General features: G+C 43.8%; 1 pseudogene; it reads left to right on the top strand.

Moving 5' to 3' along the window:
- The first annotated feature begins 5,504 nt into the window (after positions 1-5,504).
- Positions 5,505-7,861, top strand: LOC122894494 (annotated as a pseudogene).
- The last annotated feature ends 13,481 nt before the right edge of the window (positions 7,862-21,342 follow it).

The following is a 21,342-nucleotide window of genomic DNA, read 5'->3' as shown; positions in this document are numbered from 1 at the left end:
TAGCTTAACTAGGATAGCAGCAGTAAAGATGTAGAGAGGTGAATGGACTCAAAACATGTTTTTGGAACTTTTGCTGGGATGACTTTCTGGCATACAGATGGGGGTCAAGGCAGGAAAGAAATAAACCAAAAGCTATGGTCTGAACCTCATAGATCCATTATAAAAGCATTTATAAAGAAGATACTCTGAGAAATAGGCTCAGAGAGAAAAAGAAAAAAAAGGGGGCTGTGCTTTAGCTAAGCTATCTATTAGAAATCCAAGTAGCCATCCCAGACCACACTGAGGTGGATGCTGTGGTGTGCTGCCTTGTTCCCTTGTCAAGATCAAGTTATGAATTCCCTCAGCTGCCAGGAGTGATGGCTGCCGGTAGGTCATAGTCCTGAGTTCCTCCCTGGACATTGCCCATGGCCCAGGGAAATGGTCCTCTCCAAGCTTATACCTTCTCCTTGAGTGGCTCACATCCAATGATTGTTTGAAGCAGGGGTGCAATGACTTAGCTCCCTTGCCTCCATTTGTAACTACTCCGAAGGGCCATTTGTTCCAGATGTCCCCTCTGAGATTGGGCAAGCCTTTTGCTGTGATGACGTTGTATCTTGTCTTTCTCTGCGCAGACTTGCTTCCTTCTCTTCCCTCACAGGTAGTGTTTCTAAGACCACTTCCCAGTGAACTTTCTGCATATAAATCTCTTTCTCAGAATCTGTTTCCCAGGAAACCTGACCAAAGACACTTGGTGCCAGAAGCAACTGAGAAAGCAAAATCTAAAAATGGGACTTTGAAGCTTGTCCACCTGCAGACTGACTGCCAATAAAGATTCCGTCTCTGCCCCTGGCATTTGGTAGGAGTGCAATTGTCAAAATCTTCACTGGTAGTGAATGAGGATGGGATACTGGTAGAAGGAAATGCACTGACAGGTGTAACATTCCATTTGAGAAGCAGTAATTTTAAGGGCAATTGAGTCATATGGTTATTGCTGGATGCTACTAATATAACAGGGGAAGACAGTGAAAAGCTGAGGATGATCAATCACCAATTCAATGTGAATTATGAAAATCAAAGGTCCTGGGTAATAGCATATAAAAATATTTTCATCTCCTGGAGCCAAAAGATATAAAAATCTAAGAATTAGTCTCAGGACCTAATTATAAGGAGAGAAGAGGTCAAGTTGAAGTCTCAACCATATCAAGTCTAGTTGTCAAGATTAGAGATCTGGCTGGGAAGTTTCATAAAAACTGGGATGTAGACAGCTAGACTAATGTACTTTAAAACCTTAAAACCCAAACCACCCCCTACAGAAGTGTCCCATCTCCCTGTATTGGAGATTAGAACTTCTCCCTTGCTTGTAATCAATGCAGAGACCTCTACCTTGCAAGACAGCATGAGCCCACTCTCCATAATCTACATGTAGCACCTCCCTTCCTCATCAGTAACTAAGACCAGTAACTAAAAACGAGTCAAGGGAAGCCTGGGTGGCTCAGTTGGTTAAGCAGCTGCCTTCGGCTCAGGTCATGATCCCAGCGTCCTGGGATCGAGTCCCACATCGGGCTCCTTGCTCTGCGGGGAGCCTGCTTCTCCCTCTGCCTCTGCCTGCCATTCTGTCTGCCTGTGCTCGCTCTCTCCCTCTCTCTCTCTGATAAATAAATAAAATCTTTAAAAAAAAAACAACAAAAAAAAAAAGAGTCAAAATACAACCTAGCCAGAATATACTGGGCCTATTAGAAGGAAAATCACTATATCCTGAAGAAGCTACAGGAACTAGTCAACACTTAGCCGCAAGAGCCAGGAGCGTATGTATGGGGCCAGATCCAGAGGGAACTTGACTGGGAGAGATTGGGAGATGAAACATAAATCTGTAAATGGGATATAGGATTTAACACCCTTGCAAGGGCCCCAGGAGATGGGACAAGCCTGCTGCTGATCTAGCTCTTGGATGCTGGAAAAATTGATGGCTCAGACTAAGTGACACAGAAATGCTATAATTGCTATAGTAGATGATAGGAAAGGGATCAAAAGACTCAGAGGAGTGGATATACTATTAAGATGAACAGAGAACGATGGCTGATAAAACGCAGTGTCCACAGGCACAAAGCAGATAACAGACAATGAGGGTATTTCTCAACTATGAATTTTTTTCTAAATCAAGAACAGAGGATGACAGAAACTTTCCTATTCAAAAGTTATGATCGTTTGTCCAATTTCTGGATATGAGCCTGTTTTTCAATCCCAGAACCCACTGACTGAAGGAGAGACTAAGTCCCCAGGAGGAAAGACCCTGAAATACTGTTGTGAATTAATATGGCGATAATTATCCCAGTCTATTGTCAAATAGACCAATGATCATTTACTTGGGTAACCATACATTGGGTAAAAAGAAATACCAAGACATTTGAAGACTACTGGCCACAAGCTCAAAGTTGACATTGACACTTAGAGAACAGAAATTTCATAATGGCCTCACTGTTAGAACAGCAATAAAAAGGGGTCAGATCATCAAGGATTTTATTCCAGGTCCACCTCACAATGAATTCATTGGATCCAGGAACCTACCCAGTGGTCATTTCTCTGGTCCCCCCCAACACATAAACATAATGGTTGACAGAACCCCCAGATACATTGTTTTTTGTTTGGGGGGGGGAACGGGCCTCTGGGGTAAGAGCTGTCATAATGTGGGAGGTCAAGTGAGACCTTCTGAGCTACACTCCCCAAATTGGTTAAGATAGTAAAATGAAAATAAGTAGCATAGTGTGAAAGGAATTGTGAAGATCTAGTATACCCTAAAGGAAGCAGGGGTCATCACTTTCATCATGTGCCCAGGTATTCATTAGTCAGCCTTTACAAGAACTGAATGAATCATCGAGGATACAGTAGTGGACTACTGTAAACTCAACCAAAGTCAACTGTGGCCCTAGTTGCAGCTTGTTGCATCAGACACAGTATCATTATTAGAGCAGATCAACAAGACCTCAAGTACCTTATACAGGAATCAAGCAAATGCAAATTTTTTTCATCCCTACTGAGAAGGACCAGAAACATTTTGTACTTACGTGGGGTGGACAATAGTATACCTTTATCATCTTGCCTCAGAGCTAAGCTAATTCCCACTCTCGGTCATGATAGACTCAAAGAGTCTTTTCCATCTAGGCATGATGTTCAAAACATCCCATTAGTCCACGATTCAGAGCTAGCTGTTAATTTTATCAGATGAGCAAAAAGTGAGTGGTCTATGACATTGGATCCATCCAGGCTAGAGGGGGCAAGGAACCATCATGACTGGAATTAATACTTATTCTAAATATGGGCTTCCCTCTGCCACTTGTAGGATCTTAACCAGCACCCCTGTATGAGCATATGCAGTATATATAAGGGACACACAGAGTGAGTCACTGACATGACAAGATCCCACACTCTATTTCATTGAGCCAAAGAGCCTACTTTACAGTATATCATATACTACTGTGTCTTAGAAGCTGCCGGCATTACAGAACAATGAAATTGGCCATTGAAAACACAGCTGAAGTATCAGTTTTGAGATAACATGGGGTGTCATCCTCAAGGAACACTCAAATCAACCACAATTACATGATGCTATTTCCCCAACAGGTAGAAAGTGAAAAGTATGAGACTCAAAGGGAAGAAGTAGGAGTGACCCTCTCACCATAACTTCAGGAACCCTTTGTGAATTTGTGCCTCCCAGGCCTGGAACTCTGGCTTCCATAGATTTGAGGGAGAATACTTCCACCAGAGGACACAGCAAAAGTTACATTAACCTGTAAGCTACAGCTGCCACTTGGTTTCTTTAGATTCCTCCTGCTGAGTGAAATAAGTCAAGCAGAGAGAGTCAATTATCATATGGTTTCACTTATTTGTGGAGCATAACAAATAGCATGGAGGACATGGGGAGTTAGAAAGGAGAAGGGAGTTGGGGGAATTGGAAGGGGAGGTGAATCCTGAGAGACTATGGACTCTGAAAAACAATCTGAGGGGTTTGAAGTGGCGGGGGGGAGTGGGAGGTTGGGGTACCATGTGGTGGGTATTATAGAGGGCACGGATTGCATGGAGCACTGGGTGTGGTGAAAAAATAATGAATACTGTTATGCTGAAAATAAATAAATTTAATTTTAAAAAAATTAAAAAATAAAAATAAAATAAAATGAAAAAAAATAAATTAACAAATAAATAAATAAAGTATAATGTTGAATGAGGGGGAAAAAAAAAACCCAGCAGGCAACGAAAGGAATCAGTCATCCCAACAGGGGTAATTAACCCTTGTTTGACCAGATACGCAGAGTGAAGCCTGCATGCTGGAGGACAACAGGGACAGGGAAGAATTTGTTTAGCACCTAGGTGGTCCACTAAGGTGTTTGGGTCCTCTTTTAATCATTTTTGACAGGAAATGAACAAATACAGCCACCATGACCTGAGAAGGGCTGGTGACCAGGGGCTCAGACTCCCTAGGGATGAAGGCCTGGGTCACCCGGCCAGGTCAGCCATCTACACCAGCAAAAACATTGAGCATGAGAGGAACCTAGACAGAGATGATGGTACCAGTAGCCACACTGAGACCCAGGGCAGCAAGAGAGGTTGTAGCTTATGTCACTGGCCTTTCATTTGTCAGTTTCCCAAAAAAAACTACAGAGAATCTCGAAAGAACTGAGCTCAGAAGGAGAAAATGTATTATATGAAGTAAGAGGATGCAAGTGGCATGGGATGTGGAATATGATGGGTGTGGAGGCCAAGAAATTAAGGCCATCCCACCTCAGCTTTAGCTTTAGCATAAGTACAGCCTTCTTAGCTCCGGCATTAGCATAAGTACAGCCTTCTTAGCTCCGGCAGCCATCTCAGACCCCTGTGCCCGAGGGCTGAACTTTCCCCTACTTAGCTCTAGTAAACCCCACCCTGCTTTAGTTCCAGAGACCCCCACCCTGCTTTCATTCCAGAAATCCCCACCCTGCTTTAGTAACAGGAACCCATAAATATTCCTGCCTTAACTAAGCTCAGGGTCCAAGTCCCTACTCTGCTTAGTCGGATATACTTGGGACCAAGCTTAAGCTTGCTGAATAAACCCTTGTGTGATTGCATTGGTGCTTGGCTCCTTGGTGGTCTCTCGGACATGAAAACTTGGACATAACATTTGGAAGTCCTACTGAGATCTGAGAGACCCCCAGGACTCTGACCCCAAGGGTCCTGTGCCGGCTGGTGAATGCACTCGGTTTTTTATCCATTTGCATGCATACTTTGGGAGCTCCACTCTGCATTTTTTTTTCTTTTTTTTTTCTTTTTTTCTTTTTTCTTTTTTTTTTTTTTTTTTTAACCTGTAGGAATTCCAGTCTGAGTATCTGATGTCGACATTGGCGGGCCATTGACTGGGGGGTCTTGGGAGACGTCCCTCTGCCCTGTCTGGAGGCTCAGCTGCTGTTGCGGTCGGGCCCATACCTGGAGGCTGGGCTGCTGTTGTGGTTGGGCCCGGAGAATGAGGTCCTCATCTGGAGGCTTGGCTGCTGGTACGTATGGTCGGCCCCTTATCTGGAGGAGCGGCTGCTGTTGTAGTTAGTCCCGTATCTGGAGGCTCAGCTGCTGTTGTGGTTGGGCTCGGAGGACGAGGTCCTCATCTGGAGGCTCGGCTGCTGTTGCGCTCGGGCCCAGAGGACGAGGTCCTCATCTGTGAAGAGAGCCAGCTTCCAGTACAGCCAGATTCTCCCTTAACTTCCTTCCAGTTTTGTCTTCACGGCCACACCAGATCGTTTGTCTTTGTGAGTGTGTTCTTGTTAATCGTTGTAAGTGTATTTGTCTTGTTGTGGACTGAGGATGGGGTGGGACAGACACAGACAACTCCTCTGTCTCTGATAATTGATCACTTCTCGGATGTCAAGATGTCATAACCTGAGCACTGATGTATGAAAGGGAAAGTTTTGGACTTTCTGCCTGTCTGAATGGCCATACCTTAATATTGGATGGCCCCAGGAGGGAAATTTTCAACTACCTATTATCTTAGAGGTTAAGGCCATCATTTTCAGAGAAAAACCACACGGCCACCCTGACCAAATACCTTACATCCTGGTCTGACAAGACATGATCGAAAATCTTCCCTCCTAGCTTAAACCTCTTCTTCTTCCCAAAGCAGGACCCGCATCCAAGGCTTTAGCCCTGAGGAACCCAACTCCTAGGTCCGACAAAAAGACGATGTTCGAACCAAAGACTCTGCTTTACCCTGTCCTTCAGGACACCTCCACGGAGAACCTGATTTTTCCACCACCCTACCAGGTCCCCTTTTCCACCCCCCGTTTGCCCCTCACCAGCGGAAGCATCAGGGGCTGCCAAGGGAGCGCACCCCCCCAAGGTGGAGGGGCCCCCATGCATGGGCCAGTGGCAGGGACACCTGATTGGACCCATCGGGCAGCCCCAGCCCCAAACCTGGGACCAGCCAATTCCACTGTCCTTCCCCTCCGTGCCATGGGACCCCCCAATGAAACAGGGGGACAGCAATGTTATAGTGGCCATTTTCTACCAGTGATTTATACAACTGGAAAACCCAAAACGCAAAGTTCTCGGATAACCCAAAAGATCTTATCGATCTTTTGGATACTGTTCTTGTCACCCATCAGCCCATCTGGGATAACTGTCAGCAACTCTTGTGGGTTCTCTTTACCACTGAGGAAAGAGAGCAAATCCAGGTGGAAGCCCGAAAGTCCATCTTGGGTAACGACAGACAACCAACCCAGAACCCCAACCTCATAAATGCAGCTTTCCCCTTGTCTTGCCCCGCCTGGGACTACAACTCAGCAGAAGGTAAGGAGAGGCTCCAGGTCTACTGCCAGACTCTAATGGCAGGTCTCAAGGCTACAGCATGCAAGCCTACCAATCTGGCCAAGGTATATGATGTAAGACAGGGTAGAGATGAGAGTCCAGGGGCATTTCTAGAAAGGATCATAGAGGTGTTTAGACAATACACCCCTATGAATCCAGAGGCCAATAAACCAAAGCTGCCATTGTTATGGCCTTTGTTAATCAAGCCACTCTGGACATTAAAAGAAAACGGCAGAGGATAGAAAGACTGGAAGAGAAGAGCCTACAGGATCTGATAGTGGTGGCAGAAAGAGTCTACAATAACAGAGAGACTCAGGAGGAGCAACAAGCTAAGATAAGTGACCATCAGACCCAGAACCTGGCTAAGATCCTACTGGCCGCAACCATGGATGACCCACATGAGAAACAAAGATGTCTCAAGAAGTTGGCTTCAGGAGCAGGTAAGGAGGATGGCCCCCACCAAGAACGCCCAAACTGAATATAGACCAGTGTGCTTTTTGCAAGGAAAAAGGCCACTGGGTGAAGGATTGCCCTAATAAAAACCAGTGTGCCTATTGCAGGGGAAAAGGCCAATGGGTAAAGGAGTGCCCTAACAAAAAAACCAAAGGCCCCCACTACTGTCTTGGAGGTTGAAGATTTAGATGATTAGGGGGGTTGGGGTTCGGCACCCCTCCCTGAGCCCAGGGTAACCCTTAAAGTGGAGGGGCAACCGATTAAATTCCTAGTAGACACTGGGGCACAACACTCTGTCTTACTACAACCTCAAGGGAAGTTGGCAAATAAGACCTCATGGATGCAGGGGGCTACGGGCACTAAACAATATTCATGGACTACCCGAAGAACAGTGGATCTTGACGTGGGCCAGGTATCCCACTCTTTCATGGTCATTTCTGAGTGCCCATACCCCTTGTTAGGCCGAGACCTACTCACCAAGATGGGAGCCCAAATTAGTTTCCACCCTAAAGGGGCAGAGGTGCTGGATAAAGAGGCGCTTGTCTTGAATCTTGAGGATGAATATCGTCTTCATCAAACACCCCACAGCACCAATGATCGACATTGACCACTGGTTGCAGGAGTTTCCCCAAGCATGGACAGAAACTGGGGGAATGGGACTGGTCCAACATCGGCTAACTATATACATTGAACTAAAGCCAGAAGCAGATCCGGTCAGGGTATGCCAATACCCCATGCCTCTGAGAGCTCAGAAGGGGATCATCCCACACATCCGACGGCTGCTAGACTTGGGCATACTGCGGCCTTGTCAGTCAGCATGGAACACTTCCCTGCAGTGAAAGCCACACGTCTGCCAGGTACGTGAATTCCTAGGGTCGGCGGGGTTCTGCCGATTGTGGATCCCTGGTTTCGCTGAAATGGCTAGGCCCCTTTACAAGGCCACGAAACAAAAACAGGACTTTGTATGGACTGAGGCCATGAACAAAGCCTTTAATGATCTTAAACAAGCCTTACTTTGAGCCCTGGCACTCGGGATGCCTGATCTGACTAAGCCCTTCCACCTTTATGTGGATGAAAAGAAAGGGGTGGCAAAGGGAGTCCTAATTCAATACATGGGCCCCTGGAAGAGACCGGTGGCCTACCTCTCAAAGAAATTAGATGCTGTGGCCGCTGGATGGCCTCCATGCTTGAAAATTATTGCTGCAGCGGCCACCATGGTCAAGGATGCAGATAAGCTGGCTATGGGGCAGGAACTATACATCACAACCCCACACACCATTGCAGGGGTACTCAAACAACCCTCGGACAGATGGATCAACAATGCCTGCTTGACCCATTACCAGGGCTTGCTTTTAAACCCTACCAGAATTTTATTCCAGGCACCAACAGCCCTAAACACGGTGACACTGGGAATCCCCCCTACATGATTGTCAAGAAATCCTGGCTCAGGAGCACAGAGTCAGAGCCGATCTCCAGGACCGACCACTGCCGAATGCAGATGACACCTGGTATACAGACGGCAGCAGCTTTATCCGGGAAGGATTCAGGTATGCAGGGGCAGCTGTAACCACAGAGACAGAGACCATCTGGGCGGAACCGCTAGCAGCTGGGACACCTGCCCAACATGCAGAACTGATTGCACTGACCAAGGCACTAACCATGGGAGCAGGCAAGCAGATAAACATCTATACGGATAGCAGGTATGCCTTTGCCACAGCCCACATCCACGGAGCCATTTATAGAGAAAGAGGGCTCTTAACAGCAGAAGGAAAGACTATTAAAAACAAGGTAGAAATCCTTAAGCTCCTAAGGGCCCTCTGGCTGTCTAAGGCACTGGCCATTATCCATTGTCCGGGACACCAAAAAGCAGACACGCCAGTGGCCAGGGGAAACCAACTGGCCGACTTAAAGGCAAAAGAGGCAGCCCTCTGTAGACCACATCTTACTGACCACACTGCCTGATCCGGGAGCACCAAGCTTGCCAGACACCCCCAACTACGCTGACGCAGACTTACAATGGATCAGGCGTCTGCCCGGGACACAATGCTTACATGGCTGGTGGAGAGCTGCAGAGTGCAGCACAATCCTACCAGAGGAACTGGGATGGCGAGTCCTATCCAAAATGCATAAAAGTACCCGCATGGGAACAAAGAAAATGGAAGACTTGGTGCAACATGCAAAGATCACCATCAAAGACTTCCCATCAAAGATTGAACAGATTGTGGCAAGCTGCCACACATGTCAGTTAACTAATGCCACCGCCCATGAATCTAACCCTGGACACCCGGCTCCTGGGGGACCGCTCAGGAGCCTACTAGGAAGTAGACTTCACAGAGGTAAAACCCGGAAAATACGGATATAGGTATTTGCTAGTGTTTGTAGATACTTTTTCAGAATGGACAGAGGCATTTCCCACCAAACATGAAACAGCACAGACCATAACCAAGAAACATCTTACCAAAGACATCTTACCAAGGTTTTCCTGTTAAGATTGGATCAGACAACGGATCAGGATTTGTAACACAGGGAGTGGCACTGATACTTGGGGCAGATTGGAAATTACATTGTGCATATAGGCCCCAAAGCTCAGGACAGGTAGAGAGGATGAACAGAACATTATAGGAGACCTTAACTAAATTAGCCCTAGAGACTGGCAGGGATTGGGTGACTCTCCTCCCCTTCGCCCTCTGCAGGGTACAAAACTCCCCATATAAGATGGGACTTACCCCCTACGAGATCATGTTCAGTATTCCTCCACCTATTATTCCCAATTTAAAACCTGAGTTACTTGCTGAGTTTGATGATCACCGACTCCTTTTCTCCCTCCAAATGTTACAATGAACCCATGAACAGTTGTGGCCTAAGCTGAGGGTCCTCTACGAGACTGGGGTGCCTGGACCCCCATCGATATCAGCCGGGTGACTGGGTGTACCTCCAGAGATACCAACACCAGACACTCCAACCACACTGGAAGGAATCCTACTTCATGATCCTGACCACTCCCACCGCTCTCAAGGTCGATGGGATTACTCCCTGGGTCCACTACACCCACGTCTGGCCAGCTGACCCACACGGTCTGGCCAGCTGACCCACACGCCGTTCTCAAGGACATCGTCCCAGAATGGAAAAGTCAGCCAGACAAGGACAATCCCCTAAAGCTAAGACTGCACTGTTCTCACTTACCCCACTAATGTTGCTTACTTTTGTCAAAGACAGAGTCAGTACAGTTCAGCTCATGGTACTCAGTCAGCAATACCAACCACCAGACCTTGTTGCTAAGACCAGCCTAGACCCATGATTGGGTCCTTCCTTAGGTTCCTCTGAGAGGGGGAAATGTGGAGGCTGAGAAATTAAGGCCATCCCACCTCAGGTTTAGCTTTAGCATAAGTACAGCCATCTTAGCTCCGGCAGCCATCTCAGACCCCTGTGCCCAAGGGCTGAACTTTCCCCTGCTTTGCTTTAGTAAGCCCCACCCTGCTTTAGTAACAGGAACCCATAAATACCCCTGCCTTAACTAAGCTTGGGGTCCAAGTCCCTACTCCGCTTTGTGGGGTATACTTGGGCCCAAGCTTAAGCTTGTTAGATAAACCCTCATGTGATTGCACTGGTGTTGGCTCCTTAATAGTCTCTCAGAGGCAAAAACTCGGGTATAACAATGGGTACTCTGGCGTACCACCAGATCTCCCATTCTGGACAAAAAGGCTCATTTTGGTCTAGGTGGCAGGCATTCTGGCTGCTGGGGGCTGAGACTTCAGGAACCGCCCACTGCTAAAGGGAGATGCCTGGATCCCAGGTTACTTCCCCTTGGGCTTTCATTGCAAGAGCTATTTCAACTTCTCCTTCTGCCCAAGTCTTTTTTCTTTACTCTTTCACTGGGGCTGGCCCCAGGCTCACTCCTCAATAAAGGGATCTGTTTGCTGTAAGGGCCTATTCAGCCAGAGTGATTTCATCTCACTTAAACAGTGATTTTGTTGTTTATGCAGTAAAACTTAAACTGACCCTGCCCCCCATGCCCAGGGGAACTTAGTTAAAAGCAAGTCCAGGAAACCAGTAAAATATGGTCAACCAGCCCCTGATAACAGAGCCCAAATACAGGGCGGGTCAGGTCGGTGGAAATAACAGAGCCGGAATGCAGGGATGAGTCATCAGGTGGAGGCATCTACTCAGTGGAGCGAGAATACTGTCTCCCTGGCTACCAAGGAGTGTGGGCCCACCTTTTGGGCGCCTTTTGGGCACCAATTCTGACCAAGGTGATAGGCTAGTTCAAATAGCTACTATGGGGTGAATTGTAATTCAATTGGCCACCCGTGTGTGACCTAGCATGACTGTGCAGCTTTCTCTGTGTGTTGCAATCTCATTGGCCACCCGTGTGTGGCCAGGCTCAACCACATGGCCTTTGCTCTATAAAAGTTGGTCTGTGAGGCAGGGAGTGGTCGCCCTCTTCTGTAAGAAGCGGCCCCGAACGATCGGTTTGATTCTCAATGCTTGGCGTGAAATAAAGCTTTGCTTGACCTTCGCTTTGTATCAGTCTCACTTTGTATCAGTCTCGCTCCTTTGATCGCGGGCCTAACATTTGCAAATCTCCATTTCAAGGTTAATTTCCTAGGGAACCCTCCACCCTCTTCCTTCCCCACTCTCCTCTTTTCCTTCCTCTCCCCTCCCTTCAAGAAAAACCAACTCACATCTTCAGGTTCAAAGTTGCAAAATGTTAACTCTCGCACATAGGTATCAATGAATAAACTAGAGGAAGAAATGGCAATCATCTTCAATTACTTTAAATAATACTAAAATGGGACACTGGGGTGGCTCAGTCAGTTAAGCAGCCGATTCTTTTTTTTTTTTTTAATTTTTTTTTATTTCTTTTCAGCGTAACAGTATTCTTTGTTTTTGCACCACACCCAGTGCTCTATGCAATATGTGCCCTCCTTAATACCGACCACCTGGCTCCCTCAAACTCCCACCCCCCACCCCTTCAAAACCCTCAGGTTGTTTTTCAGAGTCCACAGTCTCTCATGGTTGACCTCCCCTTCCAATTTCCCTCAACTCCCTTCTCCTCTCCATCTCCCCATGTCCTCCATGCTATGCTCCACAAATAAGTGAAACCATATGATAATTGACTCTCTCTCTGCTTGACTTATTTCACTCAGCATCATCTCTTCCAGTCCCATCCATTTGCTACAAAAGTTGGGTATCCATCCTTTCTGATGGAGGCATAATACTCCATTGTATATATGGACCACATCTTCCTTATCCATTTGTCCGTTGAAGGGCATCTTGGTTCTTTCAAGCAGCCAATTCTTGATTGAGGCTCAAGTCAAGATCTCAAGGTCCTGAGCTAAGCCCCACGTGATCAGCTCTGCACTCAGCAGGGAGACTGCCTTGTCCCTCTCCTTCTGCTCCTCCACCCCGCATGCTCTCTTTCTCTCTCTCTCTCAAATAAATAAATAAAATCATTGAAAAAAAAATAAGAAAGGGGTATCTGGGTGAATCAGAGGGTTAAGCCTATGCCTTCAGCTCAGGTCATGATCTCAGGGTCTTGGGATTGAGCCCCACATGGAGTTCTCTGCGGGATTGAGCCCCCACATGGAGTTCTCTGCTCAGCAGGAAGCCTGCTCCCCACCTTCTCTCTGCCTGCCTCTCTGCTTACTTGTGACCTCTCTCTCTGTCAGATAAATAAATAAAATCTTTAAAAAAAAAAAAAAGAAAGAAAGAAAGAAAGAAAGAAAGAAAGAAAGAAAAGAAAAAGAAAAAAGTGAGGGGCGCCTGGGTGGCTCAGTTGGTTAAGTGGCTGCCTTCAGCTCAGGTCATGATTCCAGGCTCCTGGGATCAAGCCCTGCATTGGATTCCCTGCTTAGCAGAGAGCCTGCTTCTTTCTCTCCCTCTGCCTGCTGCTCTGCTTACTTGTGCTCTCTATCTCTCTGTCAAATAAATAAATAAAAACTTTTTTTAAAGTGAGTCCTTTTAAAAAAAAATAAAAATAAAAATAAGATGAGAACATGAAGAAAGAGACGGTGTTATTGCATTTGTTCTTAGTGATTAGGTTAGCAGCCAGCCTGGTTAAAAGCAGAGAGGGCCCCAGTCAGCAGCGTGGATATAATATTCAAAAGCAAGAACTTACCACTCATCTTCTTCCAGCTGTAGAAAGAACCTTAAAGCTCAAGAAAAAAGAGTAGGAATGCAAAGAAATTCTAATTGTATAAATGATGCAAATGAAAGCAAAAATTAAATAACTCATTATTAGGTTTTTGTTTTGTTTTGTTTCGGGAAAGAGCAGTTGTCACACAAAGGAAACTATTTGCAACCAATAAGGAGATCACAGGGCATAACTGCCAAAGTGATGACTCCTGGACTCCTTCAAAGTTTAATGAGAAATTAGCTCAGAAGTCCCAAAAGAATATATGCAAATGTTGAAAATAACTTACATGCTGAGACTAAAGCTGATTTTTTAAGTATTTTTTATTTGTGTTTTTTTCAATACTGGCTAAATTTTTAATTAAAAACAAAGCTGTTTTAGATGGGTTGTTGCTGAAGGCAGGGGTTGGGGGTGGATAAAATAGGTAAAGGAGGTCGAAAGCTACAAATTTTAAGTTACAAAATAAGTAAGTCCTAGGGATGTAATGTTCAGGGTAGCAATTATAGTTATTAACACTGTATCACATGTTTGAGAGTTGCTAAGATAGTAGATCTTAGAAGTTCTCACTACCAGAAAAAAACATTCTGCAGCCATGTATAAGGACAGGGTTGAACTAGATCTATTGTAATGATTATTTTCCAATATATACATTGAATCATTATGTTGTATAAAACTAATACAATGTATGTCAATTACACCTCAATTTTTAAAATGAGGCTATTTTAACTTTGAAAAAAAATTTGAAGACCCTCTTAACTCTAAATATGTTTATTTCAAATTGTTTGACTCTATATAAAATGTATTTGGGTATAAAATGTCTAGAAAGTTTTACACAGACATAAATTCACACCCTGCCAATGACCAAGCTCCTTGAAAAGTCATTCTGAGGGCTCTCTCCACCTCCAAATTTACCAGAGGTCCATCTCCATCTCTACCCCCGCAGCTCAAGTTCAAGACCTTACCACTCAGAGTCACATTGTCTTCCACCTGAGACACTCTGGAAGCCCTAAGTCCTTCCTCTCTTCTTCAGGCTCATCCTCCTGCATCTCTTCTCCACGGCCATAGGTCAGCCCCCTTCTGAAGCTTCTCAGATGACCTTCTAACTTCCTCTCCAACTTCACCTTCAATGCTCTCCAGACACTACACTACTTCTAGCTCCACAATTCACTCAAATCTCCTTAGGGAGTCCATTTATTTGTCAGTTTGTTTCCATTTGTTCTAAAAAGAAATGAAGTGGCTACTTTTTTCTTCCCACATCAGCAGAAAAACAATCAGGGGTGATCAGGACAACACTGAAGGGAGGGGGTAGTTGGGAAAGAAAGGACAGAGGATGCTGATAATTAGGAGAGTGGGTAACAATAGTCCCCACTCTGCAAAATTCAGAGGCTTTTCTAAAAGACAAATCTTTGGATAGGGATTCCTTTCCAAAGGAATAGCATGAAACCTAGCTGACAGCTGAACAGAACGGCAAGAGAAACACAGCTTGTTTTACCAAGCCCTCCACCTTCTAGCACTTCCTTGCTACCACCAACTCAACTTGAATCTCTCAGGCTCTCCTCCACAGAACACTACTTTGTCATAAGCTATTAGTAGGTACATGATAAAAGGGTCTATGCTAAAGTGTGGGAAACACTGCTCAGAGTCACACCCCTGGAAATACATATTAATCTCATAGAGCTCTGCAGAGATCACTTCATTGCCAAGGAAGTGAAAGGCTAGTTGAGCATATTTAGCTATGAGTCTCAAGAGTATTTAAAATACTTACATCTTTTGATTAGCAATTCCAAGTGTAGGACTTTATCCTAAAGAAACAATCATGAAGATGTGCGCAGATTTTGCTAACAGAGATTCTATTTAATAGAATAAACCAGGAATTACATAAAAGCCCAGTAGATTAGGGGATTGGTTATATAAAGCATGGTGTATCATACCCCTATATCATATCAGGGATGCTTGAGCAGCTCAGTCAGTTAAGCCTCTGCAGGGGTCCTGGGATTGAGCCCCCACCTCCAGCTCCCTGCTCAACAGGGAGTCTGCTTCTCCCTCTGCCTCCACTCCTCCCTGCACCTCTGCACACCCCTCAGTTGTGTCCTCTCTCTATCTTTCTCTCTCTCTCTCAAATAAATAAATAAGATCTTTTAAAAAACAAAGTATGGTCTATCCACATAATTGACTATCATGCAGACAAAAGCAATGATAACATTTAATGACATGGGAAAATGTTAATGAAATTTTAAGAAGAAAAAGCTTATACTTGAGTACAAAAGGATAACTCACTTTCTAAAATTAAACATTATCCAAGAGGGAAAAGATGAGAAGGCCTTATAACTGGGGTTTCAAACCCAAATATCTCAGGTGCAGGTGGATAAACCAAGCAGGGTTTTCTTTCCTAAACAGAGCAGTGCCTTCTCAGCCCTGAGACCTGACATGCCAGAATGAAGGTCACATGATGCCAATGTTCCAGACTGCAGAAGAAGCTAGAAATATGTGTGTTTGTAAGAAATCACCCAATTTTTTTATGTAGAAGCTGTAATCCAAAAAAATGGAAATAAAACCATCATTAGAGGCTCTGACTTATGCAGAATGTCAACAGTGGCTAAATCAGGTAAGTTTTATTTCTTTTTTTGTTTGTTTTTTATGCTTTTTCCATATTTTCTGCAATGAAAAATAAATCTTTTTAATGAAAAAATACATCTTGATTGAACTTTTAACAGTGCAGTTGTTATCATTGCCACTGAGAATAAGAGGAAAGTTAGAATTTAAGAACTTAGTCTGGAAATGATAAAGTATAAACCAACCTATATAGTGGCAATATGAGGTATAACACTTACACAAAGTGTTAGCAAAGTAGTCTACTTCCTTCCTGTCCTTGGAGCTATCTGGAAATAAAAAGAATCTCCAACATTTTTGCAGATTCTTTCCTTCTGTTCAAAACATTGGCAATGTTACAAATACAAACAACCTAAGGTTATGGGAAGTTCTATTATATTAATTTTTCTGTAAAAACCATAAGAAAAATAGATCCATCTATCCAAAATACAATTTTCCAAACTGGGTTCCTCGGAAGTTCCATGGACAAATCAAATTGGAAAGTACCGCATCTCTATCTCCCTCAAGAGTCCAATGCATATTGACAAGACAAGGCTCTGACCTGTCCTGTAGTCTCAAACAGTCTCATACTGATTTGTCTATAGAACTCTCTTTTATGGAACATCTATTACTATCCCACACGTACTCGTATTCCTTAAGACACAAATTAGAAAATATAGAATGAGTCACGAACAGGGGGAACAAAAAAGGGGGGTCCCTAGGAATCCATTCTGTATAACTGATCATTTTCAGTGAACTTCCAAATTATATAGTCAACCTTTCTTAAAGAGGTATACAGATTTGTGATATTTAGAAACTCAAGGAACAAAGACTTGGCTCTGAAGAGACTGACCCAACCACTCGAGGTAAGATGTATGTAGAAAACCCACACATTAAGGGGTCCCTTGAGGTCAGATTTTGGAGTCTAATAACAAAATGATACTGAACTCAAAATCAATGGGGGTCAGCTGTGGGGCAAAATGAAAGACTGCCTGGAAATGGCTTTCCTTTTTTTCTTTTTCTTTTTTTTTTTATGACTTTCCTTTTTCAAGCAATTTTACTTAGACCTCAGTTAACAGGACTTCTACTCAGCATGATGATAAAAATAAACTGCATCATTTTCTTTTAAAAAGAAAACAACTATTGAAGCTCCAAGTCAGGCTCAGACACTCTAGCTCAACATCAAAGCCATCCTCTCTGAGTCAACTGTTTTAAAATAGCCTCTACATTCCAAAAAGTCCTGATATTTGACTATTAGCTTCTTCACCTACCACAGCTGCCTGGAGAGCTCATAGTGGGATCAAACAGCAACACCATCTCTTCGGTGCCTCTCTCCTCTCCCCTATGCCCCCATTCCTCGCCCCCTCTCCTTCCCCTTGTCTGTATTCTGCCGGTTTCCATCATCACCTGCGACAGGGAGCATGGCCAACTGAACGATTTGTTAGGTTTGTGCTTACATGTGTCAACTTAAAATATGGAATCTTCACACCGATTATTATTTATTTAAAATGTATTGTTTTGTCTGCAAAGGATCATACACCATGTTGGTATCTGATGGTGACCTTCTAACCCCACCCACCCACCCAAACAGAGATCCAACTCAACCTGTTTTCCCCCTCAGTTAAAAGCCAGCTGTTATTCCTCTCCTACTGAAATTGGGCAGCATCTTCCACAGGGCAAACATTTTTCTTTCCTGGGGATTTTATTTTTGTTTTTTTCCTGTTCTGGACTTTTCAGGAGATACACTATTCCTGGCTGATCCACCACTGGCTTGCAGCATTCAGAAAATGGCCCGTGGAGAATTCTGCCTCTTTGCTTTTATTTTTTTGTTCACTGATTCTAAAGAAAACAAACTTCTGGGGCGCCTGGGTGGCTCAGTGGGGTAAAGCCTCTGCTTTTGGCTCAGGTCATGATCCCAGGGTCCTGGGATTGAGCCCCGCATCGGACTCTCTGCTCAGCAGGGAGCCTGCTTCCTCCTCTCTCCTCTCTCTGCCTGCCTCTCTGCCTACTTGTGATCTCTGTCTGTCAAATAAATAAATAAAATCTTAAAAAGAAAAAAAATAAGAAAAAAAAAGAAAACAAACTTCTGGTCAAAAACCACTTGTTTCAGAAAGGGCACAACAACTAAAATATACTGGAAATCCAAAAGACATCAAGAATTTTTCAGACCCGGGGGGAAAAAAATACCTTTTTCAAGGACCTTGGTACATATACAGGGAAGATAAGAACCCTACAATCTTTGTCCCATAATAAGCTTAAGTGAAAGCAATTTTCCAATCTAGATCTCTCTCCATGGTTTACCTCAGAAAAAGCTACAGTGGGATTTTTATCCCCCCCCCCTTAGAAGCATGTTCCCCTTCTCATTCAGTTGATAAAAAGCCTTCTTTTGTGAGAACCATTTGATGTTGAAAGAACTCTTCAATATGCATGGGAACAGCCTTTGGAGAATTCTTGGAACACCAATCTAAATGTGAGTTTTAATAACAGGAAAGTTTAATTAGCTGTAAACAAATTCCAGTGCCAAATTCCAGATAGTAAGAATTCATGTCCTCCTCATCATTGGCCCCTGAAGTCCATCAAGGGCAATTTAGAGTTTGACCATGCACACACTTCCATCCCTTACCATTTCAATGTCAGAAACAGCTACTACTGGAACAAGAAGACCAGTGAACTGTCACAGCAAAAGCCAGCTCTCTACTATTCTTGTCTAATCATCACACAAGAAGTGCAAAGCTACCCACAGTCTCCATCTTCCAAAGAAATTCCTGCCTTGAAGTCACAGTTCCAGGTTCCCCGCATGCTTGCGGAGCTCGGTGAACACACAGGGGAGGATGTCATCAAGGCTTGCATCCTTTTCACCATTTGCATTATTAAATATTTTCCCATCAAGGAAACAGACCCTGGGATGCCTGGCTGACTCAGTCAGGGGAGCACGGGATTCTTGACCTCTTGGTGATGAGCTCAAGCCCCACATTGGGCATGGAGCCTACTTAAACACACACACACACACACACACACACACACACAAAGAAACAGACCTTAAAGCCCTAGGAGACATAGGTAGGAATTGGGTCAAAAGGAGCAGGCTGAATGGTGTGATTTTCCATTTTTTGCTATTAAGTCCAAAAACAAACGGCTTTGGATTTGGGTTTTACTTGAGGATTTTCTTTTCTCTTGCTCTCAGAGAGATTCTGAACCCTTTACTGACTGCAACACTATGTTGCAAAAATCCAGAAAGTGAACTCTGGAGAACTCTAAGTCTTTGCTTTTTTTTTATTTGTTTTCGTTTGTTTGCTGATTGAATTTCCAGTAAATAATCTCTAGTCCTTAAGAAGTCACAGCCACTAGAATACAATAACAATTAAAGTTTTATAGTAATTCTCACCACTTGACCATTTGATTCTCCTATTCTGACTTACATTAGCTTCCTGCTAACCACCAAAATTGAACTAACCAAGCATACTGAGTAGGTACATCTTACTGTCTCACAAAAATTTCATTTAATCCACACAGATTCTCCCTCAACTGGGGGTAGGGAAGAACAGTGTGAGTTTGGACCTAAGAAAAAAGCTGCCACTGGTCCTGTATGTCCACCACTCTCAAACCTACCTTCCAATCCACACCTTTCCTGGGTCAAAGACCCAAACATCTGATTCAACTTGGATATCCTACAAGCACCACAAACTCAGTTTCTCCAAAGCTTAATTTATCCTTTTTACCAACTTCTATTCTTCCTCTATTCTCTATGGTAGTAAATGTCATCAACATTCACCCAGGACCAAAATCAGAAACCAAAGAATCATCCTAAACTCTTCCCTTCCCATCTATGGCTAGAACTACCTTAACACTCCCCTCTGTTGGACTAACCAGGCCTCTTCCCTTTTCTTTTAATTTTTTTTTTATTATGTTCAGTTAGCCAGTGTATACTACATCATTGGGGTTTTTTTTTAATTAAATTTATTTATTTTCAGCATAACAGTATTCATTATTTTTTCACCACACCCAGTGCTCCATGCAATCCATGCCCTCTATAATACCCACCACCTGGTACCCCAACCTCCCACACCCCCGCCACTTCAAACGCCTCAGATTGTTTTTTAATGTAGTGATCAATTCATTAGTTGTGTATAACACCCAGTGCTTATCACAATCTGTGTCCTCCTTAATAAACATCACCCAGTTACCCAATTCCCTCCTTCCCCTCGCCTCTGTTTGAAACCCTCAGTTTGTTTCCCAGAGTCCATATTCTCTCATTACTCTCTCATTACTTCCCATTCAGTTTTCCCTCCTTTCCCCTGTGGTCCTCTGTGCTATTCCTTATGTTCCACATATATGTGAAACCATATGATAATTGTATTTCTCTGCTTGACTTATTTCACTTAACATAATCCCCTCCAGTTCCATCCATATTGATGAAAATGGTGGGTATTCATCCTTTCTGGTGGTCAAATAATATTCCATTGTTTATATATACTACATCTTCTATATCCATTCATCTGTTGAAGGGCATCTCAGCTCCTTCCACTATTTGGCTATTGTGGACATTGCTGCTATGAACATTGGTGTGCATGTGCCCCTTCTTTTCACTACAACTGTATCTTTGGGGTAAATACCCAGCAATGCTGGGTCATCAGGTAGCTCTATTTTTAACATCTTGAGGAACCTTCATACTGTTTTCCAGAGTGGTTGTAACAGGTTGCCTTCCCACCAATAGTGTAAGAGGGTTCCCATTTCTCCACATCTCATCAACATTTGTTGTTTCCTGTTTTGTTAATTTTTGCCATTCTAACTGGTGTAAGGTGATATCTCACTGTGGTTTTGATTTGTATTTCCATTATGGCTAGTGATATTGAACATTTTGTCATGTGCCTGTTAGCCATTTATATGTCTTCTTTGGAGAAGTATCTGTCAATGTCTTCTGCCCATTTTTGGACTTATTTGTTTTCTGGGTGTTGAATTTGAGAATTTCTTTATATATCTTGGATACCAGCATTTTATTTGTAATATCATTTGCAAATACCTTCTCTCATTGTGAGGGTTGCCTCTTACTTTTGTTGACTGTGTCTTTTGCTGTGCAGAAGCTTTTTATCTTAATGAAGTCCCAAAAATTAATTTTTGCTTTTGTTTCCCTTGCCTCTGGAGATGTGTCTTGAAAGAAGTTGCTGCGACCAATCTCAAAGTAGTTACTGCTTATGTTCTTCTCTAGGATTTTGTGGAGTCTTGTCTCACATTGATGTCTTTCATCCAGTTGAGTTTATCTTTGTGTATGTTGTAAGAGAATGGTCTAGTTTCATTCTTCTGTATGTAGCTGTCCAGTTTTCCCAGCACCACTTATTAAAGAGACTGTCTTTTTTCCACTGGATACT

The sequence above is a fragment of the Neovison vison genome, chromosome 13, assembly GCF_020171115.1.
Source record: "Neovison vison isolate M4711 chromosome 13, ASM_NN_V1, whole genome shotgun sequence".
In the NCBI taxonomy this organism is placed as follows: domain Eukaryota; kingdom Metazoa; phylum Chordata; class Mammalia; order Carnivora; family Mustelidae; genus Neogale; species Neogale vison.
Note: the sequence above shows the minus strand (reverse complement) of the source record. Positions and strands in the feature narration are given on the sequence as shown.